Source organism: Protopterus annectens, chromosome 7.part0 (genome assembly GCF_019279795.1).
Source record: "Protopterus annectens isolate FY-2018-M chromosome 7.part0, PAN1.0, whole genome shotgun sequence".
Taxonomy (NCBI): Eukaryota; Metazoa; Chordata; order Ceratodontiformes; family Protopteridae; genus Protopterus; species Protopterus annectens.
In genome coordinates, this window is record NC_056739.1 from 282,190,991 (window position 1) to 282,214,132 (window position 23,142).

Here is a 23,142-nt window from a genome sequence, read left to right on the forward strand (position 1 = left end):
GAGGAGTATTCAGTAATGTGGACAGAAGGCCACCTTTTTATTACCAGAGATTCCACGTAATATTTTCAGTTTGTCCTGTAAATATTCCTATACCTGGACCTCTTTTAGCCGGCATTACCTCATTTACCAGTGTTAGTAAAGGTAGTGACTGTGTGCTACTTGGCTAATAATTTTGAAAGTGTTGCAGTATACAAGAATTTTTTGATTTTCTTGTGTTTTGAGGATTGCAGTAATGTTAAGATTTCCATTTTCATTTATTCAAGGCACAACAGAAAGAGGAATTCCCTGAATGGGCACCAAGGGAGTACAAAGGCAAGAGTGAAACTTCTTGGGGAATGAAATCAAGTGCAAAACTATCTTACCAGGTAGGTTTGGATTCATTTTTTTTTCTTAAACGTGAAAACAAAATGACACTGACCACTTAAAATGAACCATTTAAACTTTTCTTGCATTAGTTATGTGACTAGAAGATGAATGGGTTTGATGACCACTATAACATTGGAAATGGCTCACTCATTCATGTCTGTCTTCATATAGTACAGTGAGGTATGTCTCAAGTTCACACCAACAATGGACTATGACTGAATCATAACAGTGCCTCTTGTTGAGAAACGTGTGTGTGTGTGTGTGTGTGTGTGTGTGTGTGTGTGTGTGTGTGTGTGTGTGTGTGTGTGTGTGTGTGTGTGTGTGTGTGTGTGTGATGTGGCAGATCCTGGCACCTGACAGACAGCTGACCATGACATTTTCCTTATCCAGCCTGGTGAGAGGGACATCTGTGTGTCTCACAATTGAGTCGCCTATGACTTAGATGTTTGTTTTTGTGTTATGCCTTAGGGGCTTGACTGGTGAGACACTGATGTGTGATATATTGCGTACTATGTTCTGCAGAGGATGTATTATGTAAAGCATACTTGTGTTTGGGAGATCTCTGATGCAAGCTTCTTGGAAGGACCTTAGCATAGGTAGGTTTATATTTTGTTGGTTTGGTAGGTGCAGGAGGTGGGATGTGCATGCTGACAACCTGCTTAGTATCAGATGGATTGACTGGTGAGTGAGAGAGTCTGGATTCTAAGTTTTTGATATAGATGCACCTGTCACATAATGAATTTGTGGACTAAAAGAAGTGGGTTGTCAGTGTATATGAGGCAATTGCTACATTGCCTCAGGATGTCCATGTCAATTAGGCTGGCTGGAGAAATTGTGGGAAATTGTCCATCCATAATAAGTAAGTTGTTGTGGTCAGAAAACTGGGAGAGGACAGAAAGGAACAGGTAAAGCAGATGACAGGAGTAGTGGACAAAAAATACAAAGGGCTAGTGGTAGGATCTGTTTTGGTACCTCAGTTGCTACACTGAGTGTATCACCTGTCAATGAGGGACAGTCACAAGAACTCACTAATGGAGCACCAGCAGAATACCAAGGGAAAATTTGCAGGCAAAAGTGTTTGCGTCTATAGCCAACAATGGTGCTCTTCTGCTGTGCGTCAGTGCAAGATGCACAAACGCAGTGCTATGCATCAGACAAGTGCAGACTAATCTAAACAGATTAACCAATAAAAAGCTCAAAACTGAGCCCTGTTTTAGCAACCTTTAATCAGATGAGTTCTAACTGCACACTCCTGCCAGTAGGGTGCAGGGGGACCCTTTCCAATAAAAAAAAATGCCTAGTTTAGTGCTATATACAAACAGGTCTGAATCTAGTCTGTGCTACAGCAAACAAAGTGCACTAATTTCAGGAAAAAATCTGTTCAAATAAGTAGGCACGATAAGCCTTCAACCAGTGATTCACAGCTCAGAAGGGCAGAAGCTACCATCTCCTACCCACAAGAGTGTAGACCACAAACCTCCTTAATGTAAAATAACTGGCCTGAAGCCGAAGTGCTTAAACTAAAAGGGTTAAAATAACATTAATCAGGCTACTAACAAAACTTCTTAATGTAAAGTAGCTGGCCTGAAGCACATGTGCTTTAAGACAGAACTAAGACACTTCTAGAATAACAGACGCACACTAATCCTTCAACCAGCAATTCCCAGCTTAGAAGGATGTAAGCTACCTCTTCTGCCACAAGAGTGTAGATCCCAAACCTTCCTAATCTAGAACAGCTGGCCTGAAGCCCAAGTGTTTAAACCAAAAGGTTTAGAATAATGGTTACAATTTAATCAGGCTATTAACTCTCCCACTCTCTCTCTCTCCATTGGTAGAGTGAGCCTGTGTTTATGGTCTGGCTGTGCTAGAGTTTTCAGCACAGCTTTTGTTTAGAAGCAATTTGATCTTCTGAAGAGATGAATTCCGGTGTGTGGGTACATCCTAAATTAACTTCTCCTGTCTGATACAGTTGCACCTGCTGCATTGTCAACTCAACACTTGTCTCAGGACTGTGTTTAAAGTGTCCCACAACTTTGCAGCATTTAGCCAGGAGGGCTTCAATTCCAGACACTACAACTGCTTTATTTATAGACAACTTAACGCTGTGTGCTGCATAGGGCATGTTTTGAAATGGCAGTCTTCCTAGAGCAGCTGCCATATGTGCGTTGTCCGTGCTAAAAGTAGTCACTTTCTTATAAATTCCCCATGATCTCACCACTGATGAAAAGTGCTTTGTACAGATTTCTGAATAGTGTCCTTCTCCAGTTTACTTTACCGCACAGTGCAAAGCAGTGAGAAACACCGTTTTGTCAATGAAATACAAGTAACACTAAGGTAGCTGTCATTAGCCATGGACGACAATAGTAACCCATTAAAGCTACAAATTCAATTCATACCATAACCTGCCTTATTTTCTCTCTGGTACAAAGTGTCCGTTCAATTGCTAATGATGGACCTGGAAGGCAAAGTATATGGCAGAGTTTTACTGGCAACATGAACAATGTCCTAGCGGTACACATCTAGCGGTATGCATCAGTGACCATGTTAATCGGTCAACTATTCTCAGCAATCCATCTTGCAATGGTGGTGTTGTATTTCCCTTCATCCATTGGTTTTACCATCTCCTGAAGTTCAACTAATATATTCTGGGTGACATGCTGATTCAGCTTTAGTTGATGTTGATGGCTCTTCGTGAGCAATAAATGCATGCTTGGTTCGCGGGTGATAAAGGACAAATTGCTATGATATTTAAACTCTTTCTTGCAATATTTGTAAACCATGATATCACTAGCTTTAAAATCAAACTTTCCATTCAAAATAGTTCACTCCACCTTTGATTCCACAAGAAGCAATCAAGTGAAACTGACCCGGTGCTGCTTACTTAACAATGCGTGAATTAAATAACACATGCAGCTGTTGCATTAAATATTTTAATTGCCGATTTAATTTTTCTGTGTTAATCGTACATGTTAACACCTATTAATCAGCAGCCCTAGTTTCCTTCACCAGTGAGGCAGTTAATCCTCACATGTGATGGTAAGCATGTATCCAGATGATTCTACTTTAGAAGCTTGAAACTTAAAATATCAAGACCAAATACTCTAACTGGACAAGATCAAAGTGGCAAAAAGAGACAGAACAGTGTTTCTGCCAGGATCTGTAATAGATAATTGGCAGGGGCTGTGGTGGTGTGTGTGTTGGGGGCATTCACTCCTGCAAAATCAGGTGTACTGTGTGTTTTGTGGGGGGGGGGTTGATTAAAAAAAAAAAGATTCTAGTATTTGGGTTTTATCTTCTAAGTTTTGAGCATTTTGAGGTTTTGATTAGTCTATCATCAAACCATCCACATACATCACCCAGACAGTGCTCTAAAATAAAGGCCATACGCAACATCTCGGTTACATTTTGATAATTTCTCCTACTACACTAGAGCACACAACTCCGAATTCTTTTTGACTGCAAGTATACATGGGTGAGGTTTTTCCTTTCTATTATCTGAATGTTGAAATGTGTGCTTTAGTCCCTCCATCACACAGGTTTTCAAGTACTATATCAATATACAGAATTAGCTTTGAAGAGTGGAATTTCATGCATATGTTCTGATTTCATTTAGTTTCGTCGCACTTTGTGTTTACTTTATACATTTATTTATTCATCCTTTGTTGACTGAGTTAGTCACACTAGGCTTGTATCTTTTCAGGGGAGATACCCAAGGTAGTATTTATACTACTAGGGGGAATTTAGCCAGGGTATTGGGTAACTTCCCTACTTTTTTGAAAGATTCTGTGGGATCTTTTATATCTACCTGAGCTACTACCAGCTCAGATGGGGCCTTGGTTTAATGTCTCATCCAAAGGACGGCACTATAAGGAGAGCAACACCCTCTGTATGCTGCACTTTAGTGTCGGCAAACAATCTACTTGGAACGAGAATAGAATCCACAGCCTTCTGTACCAAAGGCGTGTGTGTAACCTGTTGTGCCACACACACACACACACACACACACACACACTCGCTATTCTGTACAATGGCATGACTTGTACTAGATAGAGATGGTGAGCATGTGTCTCGCAACCCAAAGTATTTGAACTGTCTTTGCCCTCATTTGAGTAACTGCTGTGCTAGTGAGGGAAGCCTAAGGCTGGATAGCCCTAGTGAGGCCTACAGAGTCAGGGTGAAGCTTAGCTTTTTTGTTGCATATACAGTATAGGCAGCTAGCAAGGGAACCCAAGTCCCTTGCCAGTGAATCAGGAATGATTTTACTCCTGTGTAATCTGAGAGCATATTTAAATGGTTAGCTGGGAGACGGGAGGAGGTTTACAGTTGAAGGAAATTGTTTTGCCCCCCCCCCCAAAAATAAAGTCCTCGGTATGGGAGGCAAGTATTATACTCACCCTGGTGTCTTTATTGTGCCACTGATAAGATTGCAGTATCTAATACTAAGCTTGATGTTTTTGATATTTTTGCTGCAAAAGTGAAACATCTGGCAATTCGGCATATGTTTTTAGTTTCCACAATGTGCCTTTACATTTTGTTTCATGGGGAAACCACATGTAGCTATGACATGATAGCTCAGTTCCTTACAAGAAAGCTATCCTAATATCCATGGAGTGCATCTTCCACCAATTTTGACTTGGAAACAGTTAAGAGCACATGAGAGCATTTTTAAGAATCTATCCGGTTTATTGGAGCTTTATCATTTAATGAGCTCTGGGTACAAGGCCTGTATGTTTGTTTTATTTCGGCACTTTTCCATTATCGGGGCAACGCTATAAATGCGCTAGCTGGATCTTGTAATTTTCACACAGCTGTTTTATCTTCTGTGTGTCTGGTACATTACTCTGAATTTCAGCAAACTATCCTAGTGGTGGCGTGTGCAAAGCTCTTCAGTTTACTTCTCTTGAGCTAGTGCACTCATCAGGTAACCAGTCTGCTCCCAGCCCGGATTATCTCTAAGGAAATCGCTTTGGTAGTGTCATTCACATGCAGACAAACTCTAATGCATGTCATTATTTACGGACTTCAGTCACTGAAAAAACCCCCACAAATTTGATGTGGAACACACCAGAAATATGGCAAAAATATGGACAGTTGAGAGGTATGAAACACCATTTGTAGCTTGAGAAAGTCTACACTGTAATATGATGTGTGTACCCGAACAAAAAAGTATTACTTCCCAATACGGCTGTATTGATATTAAAATAATTTCCTGAATATAATCTGGCTAGTGCATATCACTTATCTTCAATAAAATCTGTCTTTTTTTGCGGTCACGCAAAGAGCAATGCTTACAATGTCAAAATGTAACACCGCTTGATTTCTGAGGCATAGGTTTGAGGACTGTAACCTCTGGCTGTACAGTCCTTCAGGAACTATGTAAATAGCAAAACTGTTATTTTACTTTAAATAATGATTGAAGAGTATTTTATCAATTTAGTATTTTATCAATTTGTAATATAATTAATTAATTGAAATGGAATGTGTTAAGGAGGGTTTATAATGGAAGAATTTTAGAAGGAAAAGTTTTTTACTCTGTAAAGGCTGTTGCCGAGGCGTTAAGAGAAATTCTGTTTGTACATTAAAAAGTCTTTGGTGGAAAGTAGAGCTGTTATTCACTGGTATTTTCTTGTTTTGTTGTAAGAGTTTGGGACATTTTATTTGTTGTTGCAGCAGAACTGTTATTGTCTGTGGACAGCCTACCACACTGTCACACAACAGCATGGAAGCTGACCTTTTGGCACCATCAGAGCGGTTCACTCTTACCTGGCCAATTCATTACAGCTTGCAGACTTTGTGTAGCTAGGCATACACACCCTGATAACAGAGAAGTACAAAAAAAAAAAATAAAAATAAAGCACACAGAAAAGTGATGCAGCTCCATCGGGGCAACACCATAAATGTGCTAGCTGGTGATCGGAACCCTCGCTAACAGCTGTGTGAAAATTACAAGCGCCAGCTAGTGCATTTATAGTGTTGCCCTGATAACAGAAAAGTACCTTTTTTTTTTTTTTTTTCCTTTTAACGTACATTGTGGAAACACTTCAGATACATGCAGCTTGTTCATAGACTGTTTTACACCATCATTTGCTTAGTTCAAACTGTTTATCATCATGAAAAGCAAGCATCCTCCACTCCACCATATCCCCATCTGGATCTGGTTCATCTTCTCTATCATCCTCGGGTTCGTTGCAGACTCTTGACTCTTAACAAATCAGCTTATCCTATACTGGCAGTTTCATCTGATCTAGTGCACTGCACATTATACCAGGTTTGGTATTTACATTTATTCCTTTCTACATACCCAATAGTTTCTACATTGTGGTAGTAACTACTTTATCCATCAAAATATTTGTTGGTTCACTGTGATTTAAGATGAAGACATTTGTTCTAAACATAGTGTAGAGGGATGATGCATGTGTGCTGCATCCTACATCACTGTTATTAACTCTGCTTCACACTCGCTGTCTGTTATATGATCTTTGGTTACAAAGTCTTGTTCTGCCCTGTTGGTGATAACAATTGTAAAGCACAACTTTCAAGACAGACTTCTGTCACCATCTTGTGTGCTGCTGTTGCCTTTAGTAATGTGGTTACACACATATGCCTCCTTTATGTTATAAAGATGAGTACACCATCTTGTCCCGTGACATCTCCAGGATCCTTCCATGATGCACAGCCTTTCTGTTGATGGTACATCCTTGTCCACATTTTTATATCTTTCATTTAAAGGCTGTGACTCCTCATTTAAGACACTAGAAATCTGTCTGGACATTTTACATTAATAAATGGAGTACATGCACCATGCAGGGAAGAAGTGTGTACCCCAGAACTCATGTTACTACACTCCAATATTGGAGGTTTATCAGTTAACACTAATGGATGATCTGGGTTTTATACATACACTAACTGAATTACTTATTGTAAGAGCCCAGCCACGGCAGCTTCCCAAATGCTCATGTTGCTCTCTCTAGGCTCTAACAAAATTTCTATGAGATTTTGCTTATGTCTTTCTAATAATCTGTTAGTGCATGAGCAACACACCTGCATTCTGAGGATTGGCTAATCAAGTGGCTTTTCATCTATGACCTTTAATCTCAGTTTGTTAAAAATGCATGCACTTACACATCAGTACACTGTCAGCTCGCACAATGTATTTTTTCACCCCCCCCACTGTTTCATGACCATATAATTGGTATATACAAGTCAGGGCAGTGTGGAAATGCCAGAAGCCTTGTTCTTGCATAAAAGAATGCCTGTTTTTTTTAGGCATTTATTGAGTTGCGCTTCTCAATATTCTGTGTCATATCTTGCATTGTCTTTGTTGAATTTCTCCCCCATTGTCACTGTGCAACCTTTGGGATGACCCATGAACTCAGGAGTGAATAAACTTTTGTATGGTTTCAGAGGGTTTCCTTGTGCTCAGAATTCTTCAGCATTGAGAAGGTAAAATTAGCAGTTATATGAAAGTACCATCAATTTTGGATGGTTACCTTATTGCGGTGAAGGGGCTTGTATTTTTCAGTGAAGCTATAAGCTATGCTGCATAGGGCCATGTTCGAGAGATCAGCATAAACAATGGCCCACTAGAGAAGGTAATGGCAATCTACTCCAGTATTTTTTTTCTGAGTAAACCTTTGGACAAACACAAGTAGGGCCATGTCAAGATGACATTGGAAGGTGAGACCTTCAGTTCTGCAGATGTTAACTGTAGTACTAGGGAGGAGCAGATGACCGGTTTGAGTATTGCTAAAGTTTATGAAGCTGATTGGTTAAAGCCAAGAGACTGTCTATATTTGCTGAGGTGCTCACAAATGAATAGAAAGTCCAGTGCTGCAAAAACCTATATACCACTGGTACTTGGAATATAACTAAATGGACTAGTATGGGTCATTTTGCATAAGATAATAATTAATAATAATAATAATAATATCCTCTTCTACTTCTTGCAGAAGAAATGGAGTAGTTTTTGTTAATTGACAGGGTGTCATTGAATGTGGCTTTCCAATGCAAAAATGAGAGAATGAGGATGGCCAGACTCAAAGGCAAGCCATTCAACATTACAAGGATACAAGGTTGTGCTCAAACAAAGACCGAGGAGGAAATCTGCCAACTGGGATAATGTGCAAGTCTGGCCTTGCAGTACAAAATGAAGCAGGATATACTACTAGAATTCTGTCACGATAATTTATTGCTCCAAGCAAACCCTCCATTTTAACATCTTAATACAAACCACTTTAAATATGGATGATACCAGATGGTTAACACAGAGATGAGCCTGACTTTTGGTTCTTAGCAATTACAGCATTTGTCTGTGGTTCAGACTCGACTTCTTAAATCATACTAAAGTAAGAAGGGTCTGCTTGATGCACATTCAAGTATATTCCAAATTAATATGTTGTGCAGATGACGAACAATTAAAGTTTTACACCTGGCAGATGGAGTGTCTGAAGAATTGTGGACAAAAGTTTGGTATTATTCAGGGTGTAGCAAGAGAAAATATTACAAACAAAGCAAAGATCAACAGGGGGAGATGTCTCTCTCTGAAGGATTTAGAAGTGGTTGAGGAAAGGAGATGAAAATGTGATGGATATTGGGGTAAAATGTCAAATGGAGAGCAAAGCTAGAGTATAGCAAGAAGAGAGGAGTAGAAATGGTCTCCCAATTCTTTGCACTGCTCATTGAAATGTAATAGGATAGGAAAAACACAAGATTTCTTTTGAAGAATATCAAGAGAAACTTCAGGGAAAAATGGGCATGATAAAAGACCAAGGTGGGTGGGACCTTGCAGACAGTATTAAAGAGGTGGCAGGAGTATGCAGAAAAAAACTGTATAAGAGCCTCAAGATTAGTGGTGCATAAATAGAAACCTAGTTTAGCTAAGTGATCGTGAGGAGCGTAAGATGTCTAGCCTTTTTACACTTTTCAGGAGACTCAGAACGTTTGCTCTTTTCGAGCACTTGATCTTGCCCAAATCGAGCATGGCTGTACATGTGTGTCCTGATTGTAAACTTGTGTCTAGCCAGCCATCAAGACTAGCCATAAAGGTAGCCAAAGTAGTACTTTTGACTTGTAGTGGTGACTTATTCCATAAGCTGGGAGTGCATTGATTTAAGAGCCTATCTCCAATGAATCTTGTTTGTTGCTGTAGGTTTAAATCCCTAGTAAGGCAGTTCATAGAGTCACTGGTTGCATAAAGAAATAGATGGTTTCATAAAGAAATAAAAGGTCAAGTAGGACTGGGTCTTTCTTGGTTTGAAAAGCAAGATGCAGGTTACCTTGGAGCAGCCTACAGGCTACGGAGTATGAGAATTGTTATTCTAGTGGGATAGCTGAAGTATTTAAGGCCAAGTAGTGCTACGTTCTCTGATCTGGAGCCAGACATCATGGAGAGCCTTGAATGCTTGAAAGTTGTACATTTCGCTGCTGTATTTTATTCTTTTGAACAATATGCATATTTGTTTTCGGTCATGGCTGAAAAAAGATCTAGGACTTTTCCATATTCCTGGTTAACAAATTCAAAAGAAGTTAAAATCATTAGAAATGGAATCTAGAAAGACTTGCCAGTAATAATTGTGTAGGGAGTGATTGATTCCAACTGAATTAACATCCTGCAAAATGATGCAGTTTGCCAGTAAATTCGTGAAACACAGTAGCCATTAGATTGGAAGAGGTTGGTTTATATTCCAGTCCAAAAAAGGGCATTGGTAAAGCGTGCAGAACTTGTTGAACATTTGAACTTTCCTTACACCCTATTAAGGTAATGCTGCAAGATGGACTCCAGTAACATATGGAAGGAGAGCTTCCAGATATACAGACTGGTCTTAGAAGTAAAAGAGGTCTTGGAGGTCATACTGCCAGTATCCAGTGGATCATACAGAAAGCCAAGTACTTCCAAAACAAATGTGTACTTCTGCTTTATCATCTGCTCTAAAACCCTTGACTTTGTGGACCATAACAAACTATGGCATGTTCTTAGAGAAATGGGGGATACAAGGTGACCTTATTTGCTTCCTGTGGAATCTGTATGCAGAACGTGAAGCATTGGCTAAAACTGAAAATGGAATAACTGGGTAGTTCAAGACGGGGAAAGGAGTGCAACAAGGATATATATTGTCACCTTACTTGAGTTATACATTGAATTTACCACATGAAATGCTAGAATACATGAATCAGGTGCTCAACTCGAATCAAAATCCCTTGGATGGGGTCACAGATATGCAGATGGCATCACTCTGGCTGAAACTCAGGAGAAGCTGATAGCCTGTTGATGCAGGTAGAAGCAGAGAGTGCAAAAGCTGTCTTGCTGCTCCCAATCGCAATTAAATAAGACTAGCCCTGTTTGTTCTTTGCCTATAGGTAGATAAGGGAAGGCAGTACCATGTTTTATTTTTGCTTGTCTCAAGGATCTTGAACTGTAATTGTAACCATGAAATAAAAAGATGCTTGCTTCTTGGGAGAAAAGCCATGGAGGATATGAGCAAGCTGTTACTATCTGTATAGTCAAAACCTATATATTTTTTCTACTAATAAAATGGCTGTGAGAGTTGGATTATACGAAAGGCTGTGCACCAATAAATCATTTTTTGAATGGCATGTTGCAGAAAACTTTTGAGAATTCCATGGACTGATAGAAGATTTAATCAGTCAGTGCTTGAGACAATAATCCCAGAGTCTATATTCAAACACTTAAATGTTCGAATCACTAAAGATCAAACTTTAGTGATCGAACATTTTAAGTGTTCGAATATATTAAAAATTAATATTCAACAAAAAAAAAAGGGTTTAAGCAAGGGGGCAAGCTTCAGTGTGCTATAGTGCAGAAATGGAAAATTTCCCATTCCCTACACTGTAGCGTGATCTTGGAGTTGGTATATTTAAGTAGCGGGGGTGTGGGGGATGCAGGGGGGCTTGCCCCCCTACCTACACCCTTTAGTTTTAATTTCTTTTGTTTAGTTTTTTTTTTTTTTAATATATTCGGATATTTAAATGTTCGATCATTAAAGTTCGATCTTTAGTGATTCGAACATTTAAGCATTCGGATATATAAAATAGACTATAATCCCAGACTGTTAACTGGAGTGCCTAATAGTAGAACTAAATCTCTGATACTTTGGCCACATAATGTGAAGAAAGGCTTCATTGGACAAGAAGCTGTTAATGGAAAAAAAATCAATAGACAAAAGGGGACAGTAGATGGTGAAGATAGACTGCATTAATGAGCTAATGAATATGAATTTACAAGAACTGCTGACAGAGAGCAGGTGTGTAAAAGTTCTTGTGATTATTAGACAGCAGTAAACCGTAACCGTTCTTTGGGTTTTATCTCTTGTAAGATGATGGCAGTTCATTGTACTTTGTAGTCAATGTTGGTACCAGAGATGGCCCAGACACTTGCTGATTTTAAGAATGTGTTCATAAATAATAATCTAATAAAAATAGAATGTATACTCTCTAAAACACAGTTTAGCTGTGTATTGCTTGAGCTAGCCAACATTTGCAGTTTGTCAGTAGAGGCACACGTACTTTGCTTGTGAAGTAGTGTCATTATCGGTTTTCTCTGTTTTTGCAATTTCTTCACTGACCACTTGAATTTCTTGATTTTCTGTGTCGAGGAAGTTAATATATTAATATCCTGAAGTTAAATCAAAAGTGATTGGATGCTGAAATATTTCTAAATTGTCATTTTTTTTTTTACGTTCAGCACAGCCCCAGTTCTTTCCAAATACATTTTATTGACTAGTGGTAATGTCTGCTGGAATTACTTCTATTTCCTTTTACAGTTCATGACTCCATACCCTTTCAACTGGACTACCATAATGCCCTCTTCCTTGGGCTTCCAGACTAAACTTAACCACCTGCAGATAGTACAGAATTCTGTAGTTTAACTGTTTAGAAATATTTGGCAGAAAACTGCAACATTATTAAAAACCAGGAACAATGTGTAAAAAAACAAACAAAAAAACAAACAAAAAAAAAAAACAACAATGAACTAGCACCTCTCCATATGCCTTCAAGGTTCAAAAGGCTTAAACACAGTAAAGCACTTGTATAATTCATCAATTAGAACATTACTAAATAGAACAATAGAATGTACCAGAATGCATATGAATTTAAATGAAAAAAAAGCAAAAATAATTCTGTTGAAACAAACGAGTTTGTAGAATAACAGTAATAGCCAGTTGAATACAAAAATACACATATCCTAACGTATATCTATGTAGCTTAGCTATTCATTGTGTTATGTTATGATGTTATGTCTGCTCTGCTTAAGCTTCACTGCTGCTTATTCATCAGCAAATATTTTAAGATGCTAGCGCACATCTTGGTCTGCCTAACCTGATATCTTTGCATCTTCCTCCATTTGTAGGATGCTTTTCGTAAAGGTCACAGTTATGCTGTTCATGACGCATGGCATTCAGCCACAGGCTAATGCCTACATGACCAGCCCAACTTCCCGAGCTCTGCTTATGCAAGCGAGCAGGCTGATGTCCCCTCTGTGTAAGGGCACACAGTTGTGTACCAGGTAAGAGGAACTGCCATTCACTCCATCCTCATGTTTTTTTTTTTTTATTTGCCACATGCCTGCACTTCTTGGAATGTAGATGCATGGTCATTCATGCTCAGCCTGTTGCCCCACAGCAGTTATTGAGAGCTTTCAAAAGGTAAATGCCTCACTGGAGAAGATTTGTATATTTTATACTACTTATGCTGTCTGTTGTTTTGAAGTTCTTTGCAAGTTAAGTTTTTAGGGAGCCTGCTGTGGTTCCTAGGGTATGCCTCGTGTAGGACTGCAGAGCTGTCATTATTGAAGGTATTAAATCCCTTATAAAGACAATCATTTAACAGGGAAAGCACATTCCTGGACATTCTTTTCTTTGGTTTTGGAAAATGTCATTGTACTGTCTTAGCACTCAAAAGCCTGCCTTGGAGGTATGCTGCTCATACAAAAGAAATAGGTGTTTTGTAAGGCTGCTCATACAAAAGAAATAAGTGAATTTTTGTAAGCGATACATTGTCAGAATAAAGAAATGTCTTTTCTAAAGCATTACCTGTCACAGTTTTGGAGAAAGTGTTGTACTGTCTTGATTCTTAAAACACGCTTCTTAAATGCCATGGAGACCTGCTATCCATATCAAAGAAAGAAATGATTGTAAGAGGTATACGTAGTCAGAATAAAGGAATATAATATATTAAGAGCATTTTTGACGCAGATGAAATTTTAAATGCTGGCATCCAAACATTCTTCCAGTTCTTCAGGGGAAGGCCTTCCTCCTAAAAGTCCACAAGAAAGAGCACCCGCATAAGACGGTTGAGGGACAGAGGATATCTTTGAGATGCAAGGGAGAAAAGAATCATCTTGTCACATATGACTGAGTATGCCTCAACCAGCAAGGTGATTTTCCATTTCCTGGCAGTGGTGTCAGGCATGTCTGCTAACCTTTCCCTAGACCATCTGGAGATGGCCCATGAGTAGTCACCTAGGACATTTTCTTGACTAGGTGCAAAGAAGAAGTAAAAGTGCACTTCATTTACATTTCCTTAAAAGAGCAGGCCCTTGACCACTGGCCTATAGTGTGTTTTTTTTTTTTTTCCTCTCAAGAGGAAGAACCCAACCCTCTATCTTTAACATCTATAGAATATGGGGAGAGGGTGATAAACTGAGAAAAATGTATGTAGCTCAACATTAGGAATTTAAGGCATTTTTTGACATCTTTTGACATCAGTACTTTTCCCTGAATGGCTTCCACTTCCCTTAAGCAAGCCATGCACAAAAAGGCTGCCCCTCACAGTACAGACGATAGCTCCTCCTCCGATTAAAGAGGAGGATGAAGACTTTGGTTACACAAATGGCATACCCCTTTGGTATAAATCAGATGGAGTCTCCTTTCTTTTTTTTTTGTTCTAGATTCCCATAGGATAATGTGTTCTTTGACACCCTCGTGGATGAGTGAACATTTTGAGGAGGAGACAAAAGAAATATTGGACAGCAAAAAGGTTTTGACCTCCTTGGACTGGAGGAACCTAAATTCACATCCATGCCTCTGGTATTTGATGCTTGACCTCCTTGGACTGGAGGAACCTAAATTCACATCCATGCCTCTGGTATTTGATGCTTTTGACACCATCACAATGGCTTTCTTACATCTGGATTCTTAACAACCCCTGTTGTCAAGAAGCTGGGCAGGTTCTACAGGGTCCTGCAGACTCTGCAATTCCTGTATAAAAATCTGGTGATGAACCCTGTGGTGATTTCTTTGGAGGTGTTTAAGAGAAGTAAGTTGATTATGGGCCAGAATACCTTTCTGTACAACAGTGAGAGCCCAGTCTTGGACAGCTTTGTTAAGATATGTAATTGGGCTGCTTTGGCATTCAAGGCAATAAATTGCCAAACTTGTGTAATAAAATATCAAGGAAGGGAGCTTATGCAGTTTGATTTATGTGCAGAAATACAGGATAAGTCACTTAAATCAACAGATCCTGCAATTTGTTCAGCTCTCTCAAGGAGCTGAGCAGCACATTTTTTGAGCATTTTTTGTTTGGGTTTTGATTACTTGCGCCATCCTATGGTCTTCCTACCCAGTGCCCCATGTCTATGCAAAGTCTATTAGCTTCTCCTTGTGCCTGGAGATATTCTGATTATAGCTGGGGCTGGTCATGCAACCTAAGGACATTCTGGGAGGCCATGGCTGGCACCATCAGCTAGGGATTTTTACACATGGAACAACCAAGATACTGTCCCCCCCCACCACCACCAACCCGCAATCTTCATGGATGACGTCCACAGGATGGGCATGCTACGTATTGTCTTGCCTCTATTGCAGCTCAGTCATGATTACCAGGAATAACCTTGAGGAATGCCCATATTGACTCCTCCCTTCCCCCCAGGGAATGGCATAATCATCCCTTCCCAATCAAAATAGAAACCAACTATATTAGAAGTAATAAAATAACAGAGAGAAAACAACTGGAATTTAGAAAACAGTAGGAGCAAACTGCATAGGGGAAAAATGGGAATTGTGGAACAATACGTACATGGGAAGAATGGGGTTTAAAAGAAGCAGGACTTAAATGAGCTATGTAATGTTTGACTGAAAATGATTGGGTAGATTATAAGAGATGTATAATGTTTGCAACTGAGAGTGTGTCAGTATGGTTTGTGATGTAAAATGCTTACATCTAGGATTGTGTCAGTGTGGTTTGTACATAAATGTATGATTGCTTATGTCCTAAGTAATGGTTTAATAAAGATGTTTCTTGCTTAAAAAGGGGGGCAGGAATTGCTTTATGTAATATTGCTTTGGTTGATTTATATATAGCAAAACTATATGGCTAAACTTAAGCAAATTCTTCCAATATCCACCTCTTTTTCACAACTATATTTGATCCTCCACTTCCCCTTTTCCATCAAACTCCTCCTCGAACACCCACCCTCACATGGGTTTCCCTGTCCTGCCTTCCTCCTCAAGCCCCCCCCATACTTGGGATGGCCATCTACCTTTTCTCCGTTCTCAGCTAACACCTTCATAACGTGCAACTCGTACCTGCAAAAACTAATGCATACTGTACAAGAAGTGTCCGCATCCGTTCTGTTTGAATTTCTTTTATAATCCACTCGAACTTTATTCTGTTTATATTGCACATATCGAACTTGACATTTTTGCTATTTTGTTTTTTAACTTGAAATTTTTGCAGTATAAATAATATATGTGTGAAGTATAGTGTTTGTTAGTTAATTTAATACAATTTGATTACTTTTGTATAAATGTGGATTTGCCAATGTCGTAAGTGATGATTCAATAAAGGTGTTGTGTTTTTTTTTTTTTTTTTTTTTTTATACGATATTACAGAGACAGTATTAAATTGCAGTTTATACAAGGATTTTCTATGTTGGCAAATTGTCCCAAGACATTTTAATTGTCGCAAGACATTTTTAAAAACTGGAGGAAAAAGGCCAAGACGTGCAGAACAGTATAACAGGTTGGTTGCCTAATACAGAAGAAATTGTCTCTAAGACATCCTTTGTAGTTTGTAATCTAAGGGCCAGCAGATCAAGGGTAAGTGGACACGGGTGAAGCAGACTTTGTGCAGGAAAAAGGGCAAAAACTGAATCGCAAGTAGGATGCGGATCCACTTCTTCCTTTAAGCAGGATTGATTCAGAACTCTAACACTCCACCACTCCCAACAGCATGTCGGACTAGGAAATGGTCTGTGCTGCTTCCAAGAGATAAGGATAACTACAGACAGCTCAGTTCTGAGCATAATTACTAAGGGTGACTGGATAAAATGAGTCCATCCCTCCCTCCATTCATGGAAGTGTCTGAGGTACCAAAGGAGAAGCTGAATCTTACTATGCCCCTGTTTTCGAAAGTACTAGATCATGGGGCAGTAGATGTGGTTCCAGAAGAAGAGTGAGGTTTTTACCTTTGTAGTTCCCAAGAATGACTGTCCCTGGAGGCCAGTTTTGAACTTATCACAACTTCAACCTTAAAGGTGCCCATATTCAAGATGCTGCACATGCAGTCACTTATTCTGATGGCCTTTCTGGTGAAGTTGGACCTGAAAGACATACTTGCATGTCCTGATCTACAAAGACGACTGAAAAGTTCTGAGGTTCAGTGTTTACCAGCATTGCCAACTTACTTTCTTGCAATTTGTTCTATGCAGCACTCAGAGTATTTATGAAATATCTGGCCATGGTAGTAGCTTTCCTGAGGATGATACGCCCTCATCTGGATGCCTGCCCTCCTGAAGGCCCAAACATGGCAACAAGTGCTGAATGCCATGAAAATTACTACATATTTCTTTAAGCATTTAGAGCTTTCCCTGAACCCCCCCCCCCCCCCCAAGTTAAATATGTCCTCAGACAGAACACTGATCTTTGGGAATCCAGAGCACAAAATGCTGTGTACCTTCCCAAGGACAAGACTCGACACACATAGACTTTTTTTTTTTTTTTCTTTGCAGGAGGCCAACAAGGAACATATGATTACCAGAGACTATTTGAAGGCCTTGGGGCACAGGGTGCCAGCTGTAATGATGGTAATGCTGGCTAGGTTTCATAGGAGTAAAAATCAGTGGAGCCTTAAGGTGGCATGGCACCAACAATTGTAACTGCTAGAGATGGCGATCCTGGTGTTGCCCCTCATTTGGAAAAAAAAAAATTATGATTGTATCAAATGCAGAGGTGCAAAGTGATAAGCCTGAACTTTCTAATTTCTTGACCATTAGTGCCTCTGACTTGACCTAGAGGTCACAGGCAACAGCATTTTTAGCTCAGGGGCGTTGGTCCCACAATCAGAAAAAAAAATGGCCATCAACCTGAAGGAGACATTAACAATAATCGCTGCCCTTAAGGCTTTTGAAAAAGAGGAGGAAATCAGGCTTCCCAACTCTATATGGACAACACCTTGGTTATGCAGTACGCACGTATGTGTTTCAGCCATTCCATCCCGTCTGCTTGTAGACCCTCCCCCATACATTAGCTACTAGTGAATCAATTCCTAAAGGTGGTACTCCATCTTATATCACCCAGAAGGGACTTTACTTCACCATGATACTTAAACTGTATACTGGGAAAAAGTGTGGCACCCTCTAAACCAGCTGCTTCCTCTGCCCTTATATTTCTTTCTTGGAAGATAGTATTTTGGTGGCTGTAACATTTGCTAATATCCAAATGGTGCTTTTTGATCTTTTTTCTTCAAAGACAGGATCACCATTTATACTGGAGATGTTTGAATATATTCAGTGTTGCGGTCTTTTTTGCCTCCCACCATCCTTGTCTACCTTCATGTTAAGGTGGTGACATTTTTCTTTGAATACATCTATTTGCCTTCATGTTCTCACCTAAATGGAGAAAAAAGAACTTTACATTCCTTTATATGTGCATGGATGACTGGGATTTTGTTTGGACAGAATTAAAGAAATCAAGTCAGATTGAATGATTATCACCTTTGTAAGAAGAAGACTGGGAAATCCTGTTAAACAGGCCTAATCAATGTGGATATTTGCATTTGCTTCTTCAGTAGAAAACATTTGCCATACCATCTCAAGGCCCATTCTACTAGAGGAGTTGCAGCCACTGTATTCTTTCCCTGAAAATTAGTGTCCAGCCGATTCTGAAAGCAGCAACCTCGTCTTCTGTCCACGCATATTGCAAACATTACAGTTTAGATGATGTATCCCAGGCTAGGGCAGGTTTTGTCATGGCAGTCTTCTAAGGTCTGTTGTCTTAGTAACCCAGTCAGGGCCAGCCATCCTCTGGGCCTTTTGTTCTGGCAGTCTTCCTAGAAGTGATGACTGCAGCAGCAAATTTTAATAAATAACACAGTAATGTTGTGTTGGGAACTTAGCTTAACTGGCGATGTTTGAGTATATTCAGTGTTGCGCTCACTATCGTTTCCAACCATCCCATTTACTTTCCTGATTGGGTATTCTGAGGTTGAGGTGGGTGCACGTTTCATCTTCTCTCTCCAACTTTTCTTTCTTTTTGCACCAGGTACCCTCTTTCCTCTGACAGTGCCTGGATTCTGGAGAGACAAAGTTGTGACTATGGGTAGTCCCCTGGGGCATTTTCCTCTGGTAGACAAATGCTTTGATGCATAGGATAAGCACCATCTAAAGCTGAGGCAAGAAAGATCTGAAGATGGTGTCAGATGCCCTTCTTAAACCACCGACTTCCTGATGTACGAGTGTGAGATAGCCAAGGCCAATGGGGGGGGGGGGGTCATGCTGGCTGTTAGGCTGACTGCAGCAAGGAATCCCAGACATGATGACTGCAGCAGTGAATATACTTTAACATCTGCACTTATGGTAAGTTCTCACCACAAATGTACATACAGGATGATACTCGTGCAGTCCTGGTTTCCTCTCCTCCTGAAGGATGTACTTCTCGTCATCATGTGCATGGAAGGTATCTGTCTGCTTATAGCTGTTCAGAGTGCACAGACTATTTGTCTGGCTATCATTTAAAGGCTTCCAACTTTCATTTCACTTTCCTACCTTTTGGCTTCCCTGTATGTCCAAATTTGTTTTCCACAGATACTTGGCACTAGTGTGTAATCATCTTGAGACTTATTTACTCAAACTGTTATGATTGTCTGGGCCATATGCATTCCATGGAAACTCTTTAGGAGGCTGACCCTTATGACCCAGCTGCCCGTATAACCATTACATCATTCTGAATCCCAGAATTCATATCCATGTTCTCACTGAAAAACCTTTCTAGGATAACTCAGGAAAAGATTTCTACCCATGCAGCAGTTAGATGGCAGACTTGATGGTCATAACCCTCCTCACTTTCCTGGGGGTATACATGGCAGTATCTATTTTAACTGTCCAAGATGTAGTTCTGCACAACAAGGCAATCCAGTCTATCTTGGGGGTCAGTACTAATAGCCCTGCAACAGCGAATTTCCAGTCGGATCAAGAAAGAACTCTGTTAGTTGGTAGACAGTCAGGTCAGCAGCAAGCTTGGACTGCATTCACAGTACTAGACCCAACTTGGGTGATAACTGCAGGTTGTTTTAATCTAGCTTGTGAAGGGCACATGTTCCAGCTCAGTATTCATGGCACTTGCTCAAGGAATCTCAAGACGAGTCATTTAAATATGAAAGAGATAATGGCAATACTTCTGTGCTTTCCAGGCTTTCTATTCACCTGTACAGTTTTGAGTTTCGAAAATGGTCGCAGACTGCACTAGAGTAGTACATTCATAGTTAAGGGAGAAGTGTCTCTTCTCTCCACTATAGGCTTACTTTGAATGTGTGATGCCCTTCTATTCCAATGCTGCAGTATTCTACTAGTGGGTTTACCCCACTTCCAATCAGCTTGTCCGACCAGATTTCCAAAGCTTTTCCAGTCCATCTTGGTGCATCAGATGTCTGACATGGAGCCAGGTACACTGGCCATAAAGATGACATCTGTATGCACCAGCCCTCAACTTTTCAGCCTCCAGCTGTATGCCAGGTGTTCCTGCTACTCGCAGGTGTCGGATCTGTTTTGCATTAAAGATAAGTACCCCGTTGGGGCCTTTATCTTCAGTCCTTTTGTATTTTATAGTCTGTTCATGTCTGGTAAATGCAACTGTGTTTATCAAATTCTACATCGACACCCACGACCAGTGTCTCCTTTGTCTGGGTAGGGATCATAATTACAAAAACTGCGTCATCTGTAAATCGTTCATCCCCGAAGACCCTTCACCGCTGCTTACAGGCTCTTGACTTGTACCTTGAGAACCAGCGCCTAAGACAGATAGCTCTCGGTATGGAAGCTGTCTCCGACACCCCATCTAAACCACCAAGGAATTGGGCCAAGTCCATGCAGCCTGCTTCTTCCACTGTGACTCCCACTGCTGCTCCTCAACCTGTATCAGCCATCAGCTTGGCTGAGGACCCGGCTTCCACCACTACAGATACAGTGGGTACCTTTCAGGAGGCCGCACAATTTAGAGCAGACAACACGTCCAGGGAGGGTGTACCAGCACCTGCTACAGATGCCGGGGGGGGGACCAGAACTTTTGATGGATGCTTTGGACCCAGCCTCTGCCGCTCCAATGATTTCTTCCAGGCCTACTGTCAATCAGATGCTGGCTAGACTTAAGAAAAAGCAAAAAAACAGACCTATTTCTCCAGCACCAGAGGCCTTACTTGACTGGCAGACCTTTAGCCAGAGTCTCTATCATACCTTCTTGGCCCTCAGGCCTTCCTCTGAGTTCACCCCTGTGGATCCAGCTCTTCTCAGCCCTAGGCCTTCATTACCTGAAAAGACTGTGAACCATCTTGCAGAGGAACTGTCCGATTCCTCTGAGGACTCCCACACCTACTCTTCCCAGATTTCATCCCCCCCTGGGGTATGGATCCCCTGAAGAGACCTCTGCTGAGCCTGATTCCCCAGTGGAAGACCTAACCTTCAGGGACACTGTTAACCTGATGAGAGAACACTTTAAGTGGGAATGCTTAGACATGCCTGAAGCACAAAAAAGATTTTATGATCTGATTCAGATGAAATCACCTAATCCTATCCAACCTGCCTTCCTGGATGCATTTGTTGCAGAATCCATTAATCCTAATTTCCAGCCACCTGCTCCTCAAAGGGCAGACAGATTATACAGGGTCCCTGACTCAGACAAATTCTTTTTCAAGTGCCCCCCCAGCAGACCCTGCCACTATTTCCATTTCTATGGACAGGGCACCCAAACTCCTCCCTACTACCACTGTCCTGCCTGCAGATAAGGACAGCAAAGCCATGGAGAGGTGGGGAAAAAAAGATTTATACTTCTGCTACCCTAGCTTTTAGGGCAACAAATTACCAGTCTCACATGGCCAAGTACTCTCTCTGGCTCTTATGGACAAAGCCTCCAAATAGCTTAATGACATTCCTGACTGTGCTGCTAAAGCATCCTTGTCTTCCTTACTCGGGCTTGTTTTCATAAGTGAAGCACTCTCTTGGGTGCGCATACGATGCAACAGAGACATCAGCCAGGTCAGCTGCATCCACATCCATGCTAAGAAGGTATTCCTGGCTACGTCTGCAGCCACTCCCTGATGACTCCAGAGCCAAGCTCCTGGATGCCCCCTTGGACCATTTGGCCATCTTTGGTGCTAAGGTGGTTGATCTTATCAAGTCTCTCCAGCAGAAAGGGAAAGAGTTTCAAGACCTCAAGCACCTCCTTGTCTCTCCAATCCCAAAGTTCCAGAGAATCTTCCCAGCTAAGACACAATTTATAAGAAGGTCATCAAGGCCTTCAGCCCCCCAAGGTCTGGAAGGCCTCCCAGGAAACAAACTGCCCAGCCAAGGACTTCTCAGGCCTCTGGCCAGAGGCCTTCCTTTCCAGACAGGGCAGGCAGTGTCTGACTGCCTGCCACCTTTCCTCCCACCACCCCCTTGTCCATGTGTGTGTGTGTGTGTGTGTGTGTGTGTGTGTGTGTGTGTGTGTGTGTGTGTGTGTGTGTGTCTCTCTCTCTCTCTCTCTCTCTCTCTCTCTCTCTCTCTCTCTCTCTCTCTGTGTGTCTCTCTCTCTCTCTCTCTCTCTCTCTCTCTCTCTGTCTCTGTCTCCCTGCCTGGTCCATAGTAACAACAGACAAATGGATCTTTTCCATCCTGAAGGACAGACACTGTATGACTTGGATCACTCCTGGTCCAAGACTGCCTATCCCACCCCCTCCCATGTCCCAACGGTTCCTCCTACACCAGGTCTTACACAACCTGCTACTGCAAGGCACCATAGAATCAGTCCTCCCACACCCCACACCCCCTGCTCCAGGGAATATTTTCTACTCCAGAATCTTTCTGGTGCCCAGAAAGGAAAGGACCATGGAGGCTCATCCTAGATCTCTCTCACCTCAACTTCTTCCTGCTTTCCCCTCATTCATCCTCAGGCCATCATGGTAACCCTGGACATAAAGGAGGCCTGTCTTCACACTGAAGCCTACCTCCAGGAAATATCTCTGATTCATAGCAGGCTCTTCTCACCTTCAGTTCTGTGCATTGCCTTTTGGGCTCTCCACTGCCCCAAGGGTATTCACAAAGTGCCTAGCCCCAGTCACTGCCTACTGCAGGGCAAGGGGAATACAGATATTCCCATACCTAAACTACCTATTCATTCAAGCAGCAGATGGACTCTCCTTGTTCACCAAGGACCTCCTGCTCCAGTCTCTAGGGTTCCTGATAAATTTCCCAAGGTCACAACTCCATCCAACACAGGACATTGTCTTCCTGGGATGCAGAATCAGGACAGACATCATACTCAATCTTGCATTATGACTGACACTATTTAA

The 23,142-nt window shown here is 41.1% G+C and overlaps 1 long non-coding RNA gene across 2 annotated transcripts in view; it reads left to right on the forward strand.

Moving 5' to 3' along the window:
• Positions 1 to 268: 268 nt before the first annotated feature.
• LOC122805808 overlaps positions 269 to 23,142 on the forward strand; it is a 51,218-nt gene continuing 28,344 nt past the window's right edge. For both annotated transcript variants that reach the window (XR_006365453.1, XR_006365454.1), the window contains exon 1: positions 269 to 365. This is a non-coding gene — a long non-coding RNA (uncharacterized LOC122805808). The remainder of the gene's footprint in view (positions 366 to 23,142) is intronic.